The sequence below is a fragment of the Dermacentor variabilis genome, chromosome 4, assembly GCF_050947875.1.
Source record: "Dermacentor variabilis isolate Ectoservices chromosome 4, ASM5094787v1, whole genome shotgun sequence".
Lineage (NCBI taxonomy): Eukaryota > Metazoa > Arthropoda > Arachnida > Ixodida > Ixodidae > Dermacentor > Dermacentor variabilis.
In genome coordinates, this window is record NC_134571.1 from 156,382,669 (window position 1) to 156,400,989 (window position 18,321).

Below are 18,321 nucleotides of genomic sequence, written 5' to 3' on the forward strand. Positions count from 1 at the left end.
CAGGTAAGAAGCAGAGTCCAGCTGATGTATGAGATTCGCTTCAGGTGTTTTAGGAGTTGGACAGTTTTACTTAGGGCACTTCCAGTTATAATTGGTGTACCGTGCACAGTAATCGCTCCAGAACCTGGAGCTGCGGAGAAGTGTTAGGCTGGAAGGAAACAAACATTTGTCGTAATTTATCAGATATAACCAGCGTATACGGCACATCAAAAATTGTATTTGCGTTACAAAAAAAGAAAAACCAGCGTTGAAGCAGCAAAAATATACATAATGAAATTTAACACTGGAGGCAAGAGTTATGCCCGTAAACTCAGTAGTGGAGTGCGCTAAATTAAATTTCAAGCACCTTGTGAACACTGCCTACAACCTCAACCAGAATACAAAACAGTTGTTAAATTATACCGCAATCAAAATGCAATAACCTATTTACGAACCCGAATACCACAACCAACGCTTTACAAACAGTTTACGTACGTAGACACCAGTCAACTGAGGCTAACAGGTACAGTAAAGGTACAATTGTGGGAGTTGCAGATCACATTATTGATTTCACGCATTAGGAGCGAAAATGACGCACCATGAATTCATATTTCGTATGGAAGGTATCCTTCGTAAGCTGAACTGCGCTTTCGCAAACATTTTGCTATTCTCGACTATCATTTTTACGGTCCTTGCTAATGCATTCGTGTTTCACCTGTAGGCAAGAGCGATGCAACTTAACCATCGTACGTCAGCGTTTTCAGGACGATGTGCTTAGTTTGATATTGCACAATTACCATAAGTGAAACGTATACCTTGGCTAAGGTCTCGTATAAAATTCAATACCCGATATTACCTCTGAAGAGCAACACCATCAAATGAATGCGCAGAAAGCAATACACGTGTACCTACTTTGTCTCGCACGAAATATAACTACCAGCACAATGCATTACAAAACAAAACTGATATCAACAGCGTGAACACTGGAATATCTATTCCACACGTAGCATTAACGAAAAACCTCGGGGCGTCTGGTGAGGGAATGACAGGAACACTACTGTCCCTTATAATTTGCGTGCGAAACTGCCATTCTTTTCACCTATCAAGAACACATAATCTAGCAGCGCTCCTTCATAAAGCGAACCGCGAACGAATTGCGTGACACAGTAACTGCGCACATATCCAACAAGGGCACACTCAGTTTTGCCTCTTCTGCGTGAAAATGTAGCGTTTGGGTGAAAGGGATATCGACCGTAAACGGGCCCTATTCAGCGAGAGCCGCCGTAAATGGCTTGATGGTGACGGTGAAATAGGTGTGGTCCCAACAGCTTTCGTATGCATCTGACTGCCTCACGCAACGCGAATGATTGCGCGCAAAGGGAAAACAGTGCTACAAAAACACGGAAGTGGCTCTGACCTACGGTTCAACGTGCTTATGCTGTGTGGTTGATTTCATTTACAATTGCGATGTCTCGCTGTTACATGAACCACACTTCTCTATTTCATTTCCACTGACGTCAAATAACATGGTCGTCAAGCAATTAACGAATACGTACATTAATTTTGACGTAGAACTAATAAGAACTTGACACTTCGACTTCCAAGCTGCCATTTGGACGAAGAGCGGAAAAAATAAACACACGACGCGATAGAGCGCCGTCCGTGGCATCCTTCGATAACGGCTTCAACAAAGGCATGGCGGGACAGAACAGAAAATATGTCGTCCGGAAATTCGAGACCACTCCGACTCTGTCCCTGTTGATCCCCGGATTGATCTAGGCTCCGCGAGGGCTCTCTATCTCTCACTGTGGCCGCCTTTCGTTGGAAAATGCAGAAAAGGTGCCTTTGGAAGTGCTCAGAGTCTGCCACTGAAACACGCTATTACACTTGCCTGTAAAATCGCAATATGCTTTCAAGGTTTGCGGGTGAGCCCGGAAGGGTTTATGCGGGAATTTAAACTTTTGTTACTCTGGAAAATGTGCACTTTCTAACTCTGTTTTGTCAGATTGCGCCCATGGATCTGCTTGTTGCTACTTGCGTTCTTTCGCATATACGAGGGGAAGTTGATAAGGTCTTGGCTTCGACCAGAAAGAAGCAAACCTGATATAGGAAAAAAATTATGTGCAGCATATACCCCTCTGAGCCTGATTCATTTGGTACCACGCAGTAACACTTTTTTTAGCCTGCTCAAATAAAAAGAATTTAGTTTGGCTTGAAACCAGCTCTAAGCAACATGCCACGGAAATGTCCTCAAAACGTTGCCTTTTCTGGGTATTTCTGGAAAATCAAGAATATATAACAGTCCGGCATGAGCAGGTAAAGTGAGTAGAGGGCAATATGAACGAATCGAAGGTAACTAACCTTCAATTTCAAAGGCAAAATGTATGATGTGCGCGCATGTGCATTCTCCGGCAAAAAAAAAGAAGAAAGAAAGGATCCCTTTGGTAAAATGTCTCCTGTGTTTCACCTTAATTGCCTACTTGAGCTGGTCTACCAAATTAGCATAATGCTGTCCGCTAATAGTAGAGCTCTAAGCTATGTAGTCTACTAGGAATTACCACTTCGATGCCGTTCTTTTGACTTGCTCTTGGTTTCGGGATCATATATATGGGGAACCCGGTTTCATCCTCAGTCACTGAGGATGACCCAGAAATCACCCAGAAAGCAATGTGGACATTTAAAATGGGCCTAAATGACTTTGAATATTTCGTCTTCTTCTTTCTTTAGATCGCTGTCAAAACATTTGGTATCCACCACGCTCAAAGCTTTCGCATGTCCAGGATAGTACAAGCAACCCAACATGCTTCCGTAAAATTTCAAGTATCTGAACACTTTTTCGCAAATAATCGTAGGTCTTAAATTATCTTCTTGTTTTTCACGGACATTGAACATAATACACGCAGCTAAAATTGCTGTTTTTCAAGTATCAGCCAGAAAAAGAAGCACAAGAACACGAATGCATTTTAAAGCAGCTTTATTAATGCCACGTATGTGGCAGTGATTAATGATAATGTGAAAATATGAGAGCAGGGCTTGATATCTCGCTGCATTTAGGAGGCGTAGAAATTTTCAGTGCAGTTGATTTTTTCGGTATGCACGCACAAAAAGACATTGCCTTCTTTGCAGAAACATGAGGTGCACCTTGTGCATGAGTTCAACTTGCGCATGCAAGTGTTTTTCTCAGCCACTTTTGCCAGCCACGGGCAAACATTGTCATGCCTCACAGACAGCTCTAGGTGGCGAGCTCCCTTCCATACACAGTCTTACTCGAGACTGGCGCCTGTAATGAAGATGGCGGTGAAGGAACCATTACGGCTGAAAGATCCGTGCATTGACTGTTCGATTCGGGCATACTCATCTTGCGAGAACATCAAACCAAGTGCAACTGCTCCATTTGAAAGTAAGGAACTCAATCCCCAAGCTTCAGAAACATCTTGAAAGGGCTTGTCACTTTCTTGAACCCACCTTCTGGCCTTAGAATGTCCTGTTCATCGCAGTTGATGTTGATGTGTTTTTGTACCCAGTGCCATATTTTTTACTGTTGTCCTCCTGAGTCGACGTTACCGACCTACATTTCTTGCTACCGGTCTGTAGAGCTTTCGCTGACACTGCGCGACCGTCTTTACGGGAGAATGTACTTTTCATCTCAATTAGTTCCCTCTAAGTTTTCGTCATCGCCTCCACTTGGATATTCAGAGTCAAAGACAGTGGCTTCTATTTGCTCGTCTGTAAGGTGCTGCCTGCATAATCAAAATACTTTTTTCCAGGTGTCAATGTAAACTTAAATGATAGCTAAGAACTATTGCGAAAGTATTCAACTGCAAACGAATAACAAATTGCAGCTACACAGCACTAGAAACAGCGTTACACTCATCATTGTTTATGCGCGAAATGGGCCCTCATGGTCCAGAGTGCCACAAATGTGTATACAAGCTTAAACTGTACCAAAAGTGCCCGACAACAAGGGGCACATCAGTAAACCTACCGAGGCGTACTACGCAAACTTCGTTTAGGAAGATGACCATATTTTCAACTTTATGTTATAAGAACTAAACAAGAACAAGCAAGAAAAAGCCGAACACTCTCTGTCTTAGCCGGCCGCTCGCGCAATCCATGTTTGCAAGACAAGAAACGCCTTTTGTGGTACCCGTAGTGACACCTAGGAATCATAAAGGGAAGCATCGACTTCCATGCTTGAGGCAGCTTCCAAATACGGGAATTTTCGAGATAAGAAAGTTGTTAACTAAACTATCAGTTTAGTTAACAACAACGCACAGCGTCGCATATTAATGGGTCAAGTCAATTTACGTTGGGAGGAGGCTGCTGTGGGGATTATCTTCAACAGTGAAAAGCCCCAGCGTTGAAGCGAGATTTCAATATTCTGACAGTGGTATAGGAAGGGCACTTCTCTGTCAGTGTTTTTGACATCTCGGTGAGAATATTCTTTGCTGATTTTCCCTCGAGAAACAAATAATCATGATGGTCGTTGCTCCAAGGACGTGAGACATGTTTAAGTCTCTGCAATCCCAGCTTGTAACTGAGAGCAAAAAACAGAATTATATATTACCAACCGCTAACATTTGCAGAGATAGATTTACTAAAATATTAGGCTGGTCGTATCGCCGCATATTCGTTTTCCAATTTCATCTTGAAGTGGGCAAAGCCAGGAGCTTACCAGTGCACACTCATACATCCACGAACATGTCCGCAGGTTACCAATCGATCCGTCATCAGGCAGCACGAGTGTCCAAGAGCCATGCTAAACCTGGGAGTGGCAGCAAATGTTCATTTGAAACGTTTTAGTGCTCTCTGTAGGGAAAACAGCCAAGAAACAGGTCGTGCGACGCGGAAAGGTGAAACGTGAAGTAATTAAGTGCTAATTATATCAGTCGTAGTGATTAAAAGGTTGATAACATTGTGTGACAAAAACCTTTTTTTTTTGTATTCTACGTCTGCATCCTAAAATCAAGCGGTAGAACGCCTGCGCTTGAGTCCGACTAATGCAGTGCTTACAGGCCTTTTTGCGCCGGCATTCTAGGAAGCACCAACCGAGAATTTGCGCTGTTCGCTCTATCAGTTGTCCCCAAATATAGGGTCTCAATTTTGATCTGCACACAAAGCAAATCTGTAGAAAACGGAAACAAAATTTGATAACCAAGAAAAAGAGCAACCAAAAAACATGAAAAGCGCACTGGCCTATTGTGGCTTTTTGCAAATAGACGTTGAGTGCCTTGCAGATTTCACGGATAAACTGGTCATGACACCTACACGTGACGTTTGCTATAATATTAGCTAGCCCGCATGCTGTCAACATTAGATGTCCAAATTACTTCCAATGCACCAAATTATGCCGTCAAGAGGCTAGCGTGTTTATTAAAATGAAAAGTAAACTATGGCGGCGTATCCATGCTTTGCAGACGATTGGTGACGTCAAAGCGATTAGCAATATTCCTTATGGTAGATGTGTAATTGGTGATAATTTGTTTTATAAGTTATGATGCCTATTAAAATCTTTTGTTGGTTTCGGATAGGCTGCGGCTGCGTTTTGCGAAATCCTTCACCGGTAAGCAGCTTCTTTGAACGAAGTACACAGACAGTAAAAAGGTGCACTGAACCCTGTTTGCAGAGTGGCCCCATGTATTTGGCATGTTCACCAGCTCTGCTTCTCTCTCCCGCTTCCGTCTGGACACGTCACGCTAACGTGGCTTTTTTGCATATAGGCGTTCAGTGCCTTGTAGATTTCACCGATATACTGCTCATGACACCCATACGGGACGTTTGCTATATTAAGAACTAAATAAGAACGGCTTAAACACTGGATGTCCATATTGCAACCTAGTGGCGACACCATGAGAAATAGCCAATTGTGTGACTAATTATCAGGGCATGGTTGGGCCACTATCGTTTTAACATACTTAAAGGTACATACCACTTGTCTCATTTGCCAAGGATCTACAGATGTCAATATCAGATGCCAAGTGGCGGACCTGTCTTTTCCACCACCTACTCATTAGCAAGTACCTGGTGCTCTAAGTTGTCAACTGGACCAGACAACAGCAAACTGCAAGTTGTCTATTGGGGCATATACGCAGTGACCTATGTTAAGTGCTGGGCAAAAGAGCAGCCGCTACACCCCTACTCGCCCCGGCTAGTAGATATTTTGGGTCACTGGGTATGTGACACAGGCAAGATACACACAAACGTAGCTCAAACTGGGCTCTGTTCCCTGAGAATACTGATTGCTATAATAAAAGCGAGTTCAAATTCATTATGCCAAACGACACTGTAATGCCCTCTTTTATGAAACGCGCATCCCACATAATGTATGCATGTTAGCGCAGATTTTTGCTTAGGCCTATCGGTCACGCCGGAGCTGTATTTTACACTTGCATAGCATGAATGCTGCACGGCTGTGCGTTGTTTTGGCCAACGTTGAGCACGATCGGTGCATTAAATTGATATAGGCAGCAATATAAGCTGGCTAAACCGCATGAAGGGCCACACTTGCTTAACAGTACTCGAAGGACACGCGTGCTACGATGTTGCACAGTATGTCCCTTTATAAATCGGTAACTATGTAAGTTTCTAGATTGTCACTGAACTCATTACGCTTCAGCCTGTCACTAACTACTGTACGGCACTCAGTAAAGATACAGCGGCAAATGCATCGCACTGAATCGGGGTTCCACTTTCCCTACCCTGTGTATCCGTGTGTTTGTAATCCTTGAGCATTCAATCCGCGGACACACTTCTGACGGCGCATGTTTTGTTTGAGCAGCCTGGTATCTCCGGCGAGAGCCTGAATCCACATTGTTATCGCGAAACGGAAACATTCGCTGCAGCCCACGGATTAAAGCGGGCTTGTGTTTACGCGGGACGCTAAATTGCGAACTCTAAGCACGTTTCTTTTTCTGTCGATTACGAGGGCGGCGGAAAACGGGGCGCGGCTTCCGGTGCGCGTCCCAAAATCGTTTTCTTCTGTTACAATATGCTTACCTTGGTCTAGTTTCTTCCAGCGTCAGTGCGGCTGTTCTTATAGCGGTACTCTCAAATTAGCGTCTACGAGTTCTTTATGAGTCATTTCTAGAAATAGGGTAAAAATTGTAGCTCAACAAACACCATTATTTCCAAAGTGCGACAGCTACCAAAATTTTCTACGTGGTCACCGCTGGTAACCTCCGCAGAAGGCGAAAATCGCGGTGGAAAAATCAAGAATAGAAAGTGGATCATTTTATTTTCCAGCAATTTCAACTTCTTTCTTAGAAGTTACATTTCGAAAAAAAGTCATGTTTGTTCTTGCGGTGCGAGAAAATAGAAGAAGCTAGTATTGTACAATTCGTGCGCGTGAAGTACAACTGCAGTCAGCGGAATTGGTGGCTTGCGACAGTGCGACAGCGTGACACTGTGGCTCCACTCACCGCGGTACCTTGAATGTGATGGAAGATAGCGGGTTACCTCCCCGCTTTCCTGTTTAGCGCACGCGAGGTTGAGATCGTGATCGCCGGCTCAACGTCTCATGGTTTCAATTGCACCATAGAGAATGCCTTTAGACTTTATACGGAACATTGAGGCGAGAACGACGGCGGAAATGCACCTGGAGTGTCCACATATTTGTATCGCAATAATATAGGAGCGGCGCCCATGCACTGACGCGTAACCCGCGTTCCCGAAGGGAAATATCACTGTAAATTTTCGTGGCGTGGTCACTTGAAACAATACACGTGGAAAAGAGGTTTCTGTTTGAGCTTCCGTGTACAGAATTGTGCTTTCTTCTGTGTTTAAATTACGGCCCGCTGTTATCACGCAGGTATTGTGTGGTAAGTCGCAATTTACAAATTTTCTGATCCACTTTACTTTTAAACACTAATTTCGTTCAATAGGCCAGTTACATTTGGTGGACGGCCTAGAAGACTGATGACAAATGCTGGACTTCCGCACACGAGTGTGCGCGCGTGACGTACGTGTCTTGTGGTGGTGGCGCTTGTGTGACGTCGTTTTATGTCTGTTGGGGTGGTGGTACTGGTCGAACCTCTAGACCAGTTTCGCTGTACGTACACTTTCACAGGGTGGAACGGTGGCGGATTTCTTTTTTTACTTCGTAGCACGCGTAATATAAAGAGGGAAGCACTAATAATATACGAACTGCAATTTCAAGCAATAAGTCTGTGGTACTAAATAACAGCCTACTTGCGTACAGCGACCTGACATACTACATGCAAAATACCAAGCCTTCACCGACAGTTCGCACCACTTTGAGAGTTCGGTTTTTGAGACTCTCTTTACAAAATAAAATTATTATGCCTACGTGAATCACTAACAGCGTGCTGGATTGTATCACTTATAATATGTAGTAATTTAATTTTCACCAACGTCTTACAGCACATTCTGGCCAGTTGTCCGTCCCTTTTGTTGATGGAGAAGGACCCGTACAAAAGCTTAAGGAAAAGGGTGCGTCTTCTACGCACGTTTCATCACAGCATGTTGATTTTCGGTGGCGAGAATGGCCGCACATCCGCGCCACATGTATTGTTTCCAGATACTCATGCACGAAGCACTTCCAGGAGTTTTCGCGTCTCTGTGCATCTGAACTGCCGCGTCCCTCTCATCCGGAAGCACCAATGTAGGCTATAGTACTAGACGAAAAGAGCCTCTTCCTAAGGAGGCATCTTGCACTCTTCTTGATCACTTCTGTTATTCAGTAACTCTCGTCGAGAGGACAAAAGGGGACTGAATAAATGTCGATCTGATTCCGGAAGAGACCCGTGCCGGAGTCCGTACATCTGTCTCGGCGTAAACGCCACGTCGGAACCTCGTTATGTGTGCAGGTCAAGCGTACGGCGGTCTCGCAGCGTAATGTGGGCAGGCGAATCGAGGGAGCGGGCGAAGCATCGATCGATCGTTCCTCCTCTCGAGCGAGAAAAACTCGGCCGGAAAGTAGGAAGGCGTGAGTAGACGAATGTTTTCTTCTGGGTTGCTTGCTAAAAGCGCCTAATAGGAGCATTTGCTTTTCCTCGTGATCTTACCATTGTCCAGCTTCGTCCACGTGCCTCTCTTTTGCATGCGTCCGTGTTAGAAGTTCCAAATTATTGCACCCCTTCATATTGCACGCCCTGCGTGCACAACTGTGTCTTGAGTTCAATGACAGCCCTGCACACACAACATTCGGATAGCGCAAATGACGGAAATTAAGCCTTTGCATAACTCTCTCATGTTCAACACGGGAATGTATGATATCTCAGTCTTACTGCGCATAGGATATGGAGAAAAAAGATAACCATTACCAAAAAACGCATGACCCTTGGCGGGTGAATTTCATTTATGCTACAATCCAGCTACCTTTTCCAGCTCAAGCAGTTTCTTTTTGCTATGGTTGGTACTGTCATCTGAATACATTGAATTACGATTACCCGCGGCTGCCTAAATTCTATTATCTTCTACGTAATAAACAAATCAGAAATAATTTAAACATGCCTCGAATTGGGTACCATTAATTTGTCGCCTTACTCAACTTTTCGAAAGTTTTATGTCATAAGGAGGAAGGATAAGGGCCAAGGTAACGGTCAAATACCGCTTGTTGGCGTCGTCTTTCAAATTAATTATTTTTAGCTAGGAAAGTAGTTTTCTATTATTTTGTCATAAGCGTTACTCTAAAACACCGGGTGTTTTTGTGAATAGTTCAACTAATCTTTAAGAATCACCTTTGGCAGAGAGCACGACTTTGATCCTTAAGCTCTATTGCTCAAGGGGGTGGGCAAATTATTTCCATTAAGAAGCCGACATGCAAAACTGACTAGTTGCTGAAATTGAACTAATCAGGTTGATAATCAATTACCTTATGGCATAAATATCAATTTATAAATTGTAGCCGGGGAGTTCGCAAGGCTCGTCAATTTGCAACGAATTCGCAGGACGACAGGAGACAGGAGGACAGGCGCTCCAGTTACTTTTGTCCTTCAGTGCATGAAATGACATTTTGTTAAAAAAAAGTAAGTGTAACAGCAGTGCATCTTTATCGCAAGTGTGATGGGTGATATCTCGAAAATGGTGTCACCCACAAAACTGCTTTTAAGTGGAAATGCCTTGAATTCTCACCGGCTGCAATTGGCAAATTGCAATGTGTATCGTACGGTAACTAGTTAAAAGCAGAATTAGAGTTTTTGTTTCATTACCTGATTACATATTTGGATTTCTCGTTCAAGTAGTGCCCGTACCTTCAAGGAGACCAGCTGGTGGACCAGAAATATGCCATCTATTCAAGGTAATTTTTCAAATTGCTTAAAATATTTGCAGAAACATCTAGTGTATTATTCCGATAAAAATTACATCGACACACCAGGCGCAGTTCCGTCTTAGTCGGTGGCGTCGCCGTGATGTGCCGCATAAAGTTCAAGTTCGACAACACCGTGGCCGAGCGCGATATGCTGTAGGTGCGAGTGGAAGCGTGCGAGGGCGTGCCAATCATGGGTGGCTTGGTCTAGCACGTGCTAGGGAGAAAGGCGGGAAGGAAGCGCGCCTTCTTTCACCACGTGCCAGGCACCCAAGGGAAAGGAGGAGCGTGTTACTCCGGCGGCGGATGCGCAAGGCACAGAAGAGAGCTGGCGCGCTAGCTTTATCTTGGGAATGATGAGAGTGAGTAGAGAGTCAGTGTCGCGTGGCCACGCGGGCCCTTTGTTTAAAGCGACCTGCGATGAGTACAGAGCTTCCGTGCGCTGAGGGCACACAGCTTCGTGTACGGTGTGTTCTCGCCGCTTAGATAGCATAGAGCCAAAAGGCAGCAGCACGAAGGCCGATTCTCTCGCTGGCGCTCTTCTTCACGCCAAAGCTTTCACAGGGAGTGTGATGGAGCGAAATGTGTTTGTGTTTGTCTGTGCGCGCGAGACACCATGCTGGTCTGTTTAGTTAGTTGGCGAATACTTACGAGATAATACGGCCAATAAAGCTACTAACACTACTTCGTATCGGTGTTTACTAATTTGCTATCGAGACCGATGCTTCCCCCTTCACGCGAAACTGCGACTTTCTATGTGGAAAACGAAATGAACATTGGATTGAATCACTTACTTAGGTGGTGCTGCGTAGCTGAAAGCTCAATCTTAAAATGAAAATACATCTCACGTAAGTAAAATTAACATCTTATGAAGGAGCTTTCTTGTGCCTGAATACGTCGGAAATGCCATGAGTTGACGCTTTAACGTAATAGTTCTGCGGAAGCCCGCAAGGAGGAGAGAAGTAATTAATAAAGGAAAAATCCTTTGTAGCATTTCCTACGAAGGGTGGATGTCTGATTTTCTTTTTATTAGTTTACGCTTTAGTATTTCAACTGAAGCAAAAGCGTCAATATGCCGCTATAGAAGATATTGTATGTCGTGCATTTTCGCAGAAACATGTTTTCGTCATTTAGAATATTCAAATACAATATGGTTATATAATAAATAGACTTTAAATGCATGTCGTTCCATACCCTTATGTTATGCTGACAGGAGAGATGTCAGCATTGTACTCAATTGTAACAATTGTGTAACAGGCATTCCACATCTGGGAACACGAAAAACTCGTGCGAAACAATGGTCTCGCAAAGGTTACCGTTACATTTAGCTTTGTTTTTCACACGATGCGCAAAGGGCACTTGTCAACTGGAGGCACGAACTGCGCATATTTCTCTCCACTTCTTACCAGCTACGTAACAGTTGTAAACGCCAAACGCAATAAGTTCTTTTTATTGAAGGTAACGCTAATGATTCAATAGCTTGATCGTTCTCTGCAGCAATAAATGTTCAGAATAGGAAACATATCACACGAGTAATATAACATTCGCGTGGTACTGCTCCATTTCTACTCACTGAGTTACTGTCAGCGATTCCAGCATTCACTATTTGCTTTGAAATTTTTACGTACTAGCCACGTTTGACTGTCCAGAGGCTTTAACATATGTTCATGCATGTTATGCTTCAATAACTCGCACCTTGAAGATTCACCGTATGTTTTGAGCTCGAAAGAGCAGCACTATGTTGACAATATGCAATGGGATTGTGAGAAAGCTGGTTTGCCATTCGCTTAATCATAGCTAGACAAGTGAAAATTGTCACTAGTTTATAAACGTGGTTGCCATTGTTGCAATCAGCTACAAATGACATTAGAAACACTGTTGATTATTCTTGGACATTTACGGATACGTGTCGCAGAGGAGAAGACGATTCTGTCATCGACACGCAATAATCGTCGCACAGTAATCGCCCCAATGTAATTATCCCATCGTTAACTTGCGGTCACCGTCATCTTGTCATAGTCATGCCACCGTCATCAGTACGGCATCGACATACAGTCGTCGTTAGGACTTCGTAGTGTAACTTTCGCCATACAACTGTGGTTGTTTCGTAGTTATTCCAGCTTCCTCATGGTGTCGTCATACAGTAGTCACCATAGCGTTATCCTTATGCCGTCGGTGTCCTGCCGTGGTTGACCCACCTTCCTCACCATTCATCGTCGTGCTTTAATTGGGTTGATTCCTTCTTCGTCATTCTATCATCGTTATTGAGCCGCCGTAATTCTATTGTCGTAGTCCCATCCTTCCACAAGGCTTCCCTTGTTAGCTCACTCATAACGTCGTCTCCATCTTTTGTGTACGTTCTGTCATGTTTGAGCGGGCTATTCCTCATCGTTGACAGGCCATACGCACCTTAAACTTGTCAACTAGCGTGAAGTACTGTAGGGTATGTCTGCCCACTAACTCTGTTTTAGGACTTTCTAATAGCAAAACAGGTCAGATGAGCAATATTAAAGAACTCCTACGCTTGCATATATTTATTTGTGAAGCAAGGTGGGGCGTGTACTTGTAGCCGAGTGCCTCACAAATCCCGCGACTGAGACCTAATGAGCCCTGTATCATGACTCCGGAAGGTCGGACCAGGGATAGCTTTAGTGTAGTTCGCATGCAGTTCTTTTGTGCCGGTCGAGTGTAAGCTTCGGGGACACTGCCTCGGTCCAAACGCCTTGTTTCGTTCAACTCACGGAAGGGATCAGCGCGCCTAGCTTCTTATGCGCCTTCGTGGTCGTTCCTTTTCGCGCCTCTTTTCCTCCGTTTTTATCTCGGCAATATAGAAAAGTGCAGAGCGTCAGAAGGGAGACAGCGAGGGCGCTACACCGACGCAGAGGCACAGTCGAGCCAGGAAGCGATCGATGGCCGGCTGCTCGCTGCCAGGCCTGTCTCTCCGGAGCCACGAAGATAACCGTTGTGACGCAAAGGCTTCGTGTCGTGTGGCTTCCCGGGGGAAAGGCGGCGCCCCGAACTGTCGCGCGTTCTCACGCTTGGACTGCGTTTGGCGCTAGGCGGCAGCGTGCGCTTCTTATTGTTTAGTTTGCGCGCCTTCTTGCGCTGCTATTACTCGGGGCGCGTGAGCCGGAACTCCATTCTCTTTAGAGGCTTTGTCTTTATATTTATGCGTGCGGATTAGGTGTCTTGTGTCGACGCCAATTTATTCCTGTGCAGTGGCTGGGCGAAAAAGCGCAAGGCGAAACCGGCAAACTAGCCGGTGTTCTTTGAAGCAGCTCCTTTAAGCCTAGTTCAAGATCTCTAGTGGGAGAAGATTTGAAGATGAGTTTGATCGATATTAGCCGGGGTATGGTAAACGCGAGGAGTAATAAATACGCGAGGAGCATCTGGATTCTTACATCATGATAGAATGGATCCTTATATAAACAACAGCAATAGGTACATGTGTAAATAAATAAAACGGTAAAATACTTATAACATATGTGTAGGCAGTAGGTATGGTGTATTGTAACAACGTTGAAGAAGAATAATACACCATTACTGCAGGTAACACAGTTTTCTTGAATAATACTTGAGCGTAATCTGATATGCTTTTTTTTTCTTTGACTTAAACAAGAAGCCTGTTTTGTGTAGTTCAACAATCGATAAATCACCGTCTTTTCCATAAGGAATCGATAAAAAGTTGCAGCTTTCTTCCAGAAGCTAAATTTCGGAAGACGTAAACAACCGCGGATGTTCATGCGATACCTGAGCGTTGTTTAAGAATGTTTGCGAAACACTTTCGAAGTCTATTTTTCTCGATGTTTTCGGCAACTAGCCTATGATGGCTACATGGAATTTACGTCTCGGAGTGTACTGTACTGTATCGAGGAATCATTTTCTACTTTAAGACATCCGGGCGATGTAATGCCAATCCGAAAGTAGTGTTAGGTTGAGTATCAAGCCCTTTACGTACAAGTCCTCCGCTCGGCTGCTGTCACATGCTGGTCAGCGAGGGATTAATTCTCAGCTTTAGCGCTTACTGCCGCGTCAGCGCTGCAATATCAGAGGATATGCAAAAGTAGACGGGCTGCGTGTGTGTCTTGGAAGATGGCGCATCATGTGCAGAGGGAAGCGCAAGAGAGAAGCTTGCTTGCAATACACTACTCATACATGACGCGAAGGGGCGGTGTCTCTTCGTGATACTCTACTCTACTGCTAATCACATGCAAATGAATATCCCTTTCTTCTTATGAAACTGCCTTGAGCTGTCATATTTCAACTGGAAGGAGGGTTAAGACTGCTCGAAAGAAAAAAAAAACAAGGAGAAATGGAAGAAAGACACAATACACCTCGAGCGCTGACTGGTGGCTGTTTGTTCTTGGTGCTCAAAGCATGGACTATTACAAGCAACAACCCAGGCACGAGACCACATCGTTCCTTCTGCTTGTCTTAACTTTTAATTTTTTCTCTTGCGGCTTTAACCTTCCTTCAAGTATGAACCAACTAGCCAGCAAGAATGTCCTACTAATGAATATTTCAACACAACACGGGTGCAATTATCTGATCTTAATGATATAGTTTTTGGCGTTGGTGTTGTTGTTCGTAAGGGCTGTTTGCTTTCCTATAGAGCTTAACCTTGTAGGTAAATAACTTGTGAAAAGTGCACTGTATCTTTCCTCACCATCTCCTGCGATGCAGAGAGGAGTGTTCTAGCAGCAATGTATTTTGTTTGTTTGTGTCCCTATTGGGGATTTGCAATGCGTAGCGCCTCTAGAATTTTTGTTTTATAATATCGCGCGACATTCGACCATACGCGTTGTGTCAGCGTTTGTGTAACGACGTGAACAGGTAAGAATGACACTACTCGCAAGCCTAGTGTACACGCCTTGTTTCTCATCCATTATTCTTGAAGATACGCCGGCCGAGACTGCTTAGTAGGTTTTGTATTGTACCACTGAGCACGAAATCGCAGGTTCGATGCCTAACGCAGCGGCCGCATTCGGATAGGGGACTATGCATATCTATACATGGTCGTGTATCGTGCATTGGATGCACAGTACAGAACCCTATTGGAGGAAAATAATCCGTAATTTCATGGGTTAAGGCGCGCTTCAGTATCCTACCGTAGCCTTCGTAAGTAAATCGTGCGAATTTAATTTAGTCATCAACAGTACCTCACACGTTGTGATCAAATTTCTTCTTATGTTCCCCTACAAGCGTGTGCTCAGGAACGAAAAAGAAACGAAAAGCGCACAGCAGATGGCATATATTACTTGTTAAAGTAGTTTGGTTCACACCATTCTTTTTAACAACGCCTTTCAGAAAACTATAGCAGGACCTGCGTCCTCTGAAGCGAACAGTGTAGCAAAGCAAACCACAGTGCAGTATTTTATGCGTGCGCCCACACCCTAGCGCCATTCTTGGTTTTTCTTGGCGATATCGGCGCTTGTGCGATGTTGATGAACATGCTAGGGGCTCAGCACACAGAAATTACCGATCAATGAGGAAAAACGAGATTACCTTGTATTAAAAAAATGTATTCCTGAATTCCGGAAAATGTAGATGTAGGATTAAGTGCACTGATCACAGATTGGTCATCTTCAACGCTTCCTCGATTTGAAGAATTCAATTCTGGCGTTTCGCGTGCGAAAACCACGATTTGCTTATGGGACAGGGCGCACTGGGTGTCTCCGGATTAATTTTGATTTCCAGAGTATCTTTAAGATCGATTTGAAGAACCAACGTGCAAACTCATGAGGTTGCAGGGGTATATTAATACACATGAGCATATCGCCGAAGTTAGCTCTTCTTGTCCTTATAAGGCTCTGATATTCCATGCAGTCGACGCTCGGATGTTATCATTAGAAATCCGGGAGAGTGGGCTTCTAATCACCGTGATTTGGAAGTACGAGGACCGTTACGTGTAATGGCTTTCCGGGAACACTGCTAATGTATCTCCTATAGTTTTTCTAGTGCCTGTTTCCTGCCGTAAAGCCTCCTTTTCCTATGTAGCACTGCAGTTGGTCTCGAGTTATGTGTTACATTCCAGATTCGCCGGAATGCCGCAAGCACGGACACGTACTGACACACCCAGTGGCATTTTTTATTTATTGATTTTTACATACTGCAGCCCATATTGAGCTATGACAGGAGTAACGATAACAGCATATGTCCATTCCAGAAAACAAATTGGTCCGGGGCAAAGAACCAACTTTCCGGGCAATGCATTCCAATTAAGGTTCGATTGTGTCATTAAAAACACTATGCTTGTACAAGCCGGACATCAATTGCAATGAAAAACAATATTTCTGCTGTGAGGGCTGTGGTAGCGGGAATATTCATCAAAATTAAAGTACTTTTCTAAGCACGCACCGCGTGGAGAGTTAATTAAGGTGTGCGGCACTGTATGATTGCGTTGTAGCGACGTGTTACTGAAGCGTTCGGGTTAGAGAGGTGAGAAAACAGTGAAAAATCCCTATTGTAGCGACGATGGACAAAATGAACAGCTTTCTTTTGCACGGAATCAATCTTGCTAATATCGTCTTTATGAAAAGGGTTGCAATCAACAGATGCATATTCAAGGATTGGGCAGATCAGTGTTCTGGTATGATAGCAATTCAATCTCGTGAGGAGTCACGTGAAACGTGCGTTAGAGATAGCCGAGTTTCACAATGAGTACATATAACTTCAATATGCTTGCTTAAAGATAAACTGCGAGGGAATAAGAGCCCGAGGTATAAGTGTTCCTTTAGCAGAAGGAAGTTATTGAAAGATTACGAGAGAACGGAAGCAGTTAAACCAATACTGAATATCCTTGAAACTGTTTCGTGAAGTTTATACTTGTCTGCCATGTGTTACACAATGAGCCAAAAATGATAAGAAAAGGGGTTAGCCGTGGAGCACGATTTTTATCAGCCATGTCTTAAGAAGGCAACAAACACTGACACCAACAACAACATAGGTGAAATTACTTGTGCTTAATAAATGAAATAAAGAAACGATAAATTAATGGAAATGAAAGTTGACAAAAAAAAAAACAACTTCAGGTGAAGCTATGATTGAAGATGGAAGCCAGTGTCAACAAGAGCGGTTACTTGGTGGCCGTCAATGCGAACGATGAGGTCGCCGCTGACGACGTCAGTTACGTCTTCAGTAGTCGTATTCGTCGTATTCGTCGTTATATTAGGCGTCTTATTCGTCATCGGAGTCTTCAGAATGTCCATGAAAGCTCTCCGGAACCCTAGGACTTTGCGCTTTTATTTGCGATGGAGCTGCGATGGTCATGATAGTTGTAGAAGGCAAACGATTTCTCGAGGTTTCTTGAGTAGGGGATGAGACTTGGGCGCTAGGCCTAGCAGGCGACGACTGAACCGGTGGAACGCTCTTTTGATGCGTGATGGCGACCTCCGGCAGGCTGCTCTACGACTTGTTTAAGACTGTGACAGCAATAGAAGTGCGCTCTATGAGCCATCCTGATGACCAAGTGAAGCTTATGACTGCCACGATATATCTGGAACAATAAAATCACCCAAGAGTATGTCTGAAGCGAAGATGTTGCGCTCGTGTAAAAACGTATGCAAACTAGATAAGAGGTCAGAAGATGAATCTGGAGTAACATAAAAAGACACCGACTTTTACTGATCGCTTTTCAAGTTACATCTTACACCAAGCCGACTCTAGTTCCATCTGTGCTTGGCTTGCAGAATAGTGTAAGTCAGATTTCAGGAAAAAAGCTACAACATTTGCTCGCCCACGTTTTCTATTAACTCTCACAACTTTGATATTTGTTGGTGCTATTTATTCATTGTATGTGCCGCCGTGTAGATACAAGCCCAGTTTTGACGCTGAGGCAGACAATTAGACGCCTTCTTTGTGTTTTCATACCTTTACGTCACCGTAACAAGAAAAACGTGCATAAACCCTTAATAACTTTAGTCTATAAACACACACACACACACATATATATATATATATATATATATATATATATATATATATATATATATATATATATATATATATATATATATATATATATATATATATATATATGTATATATATATATGTATATATATATATATATATATAT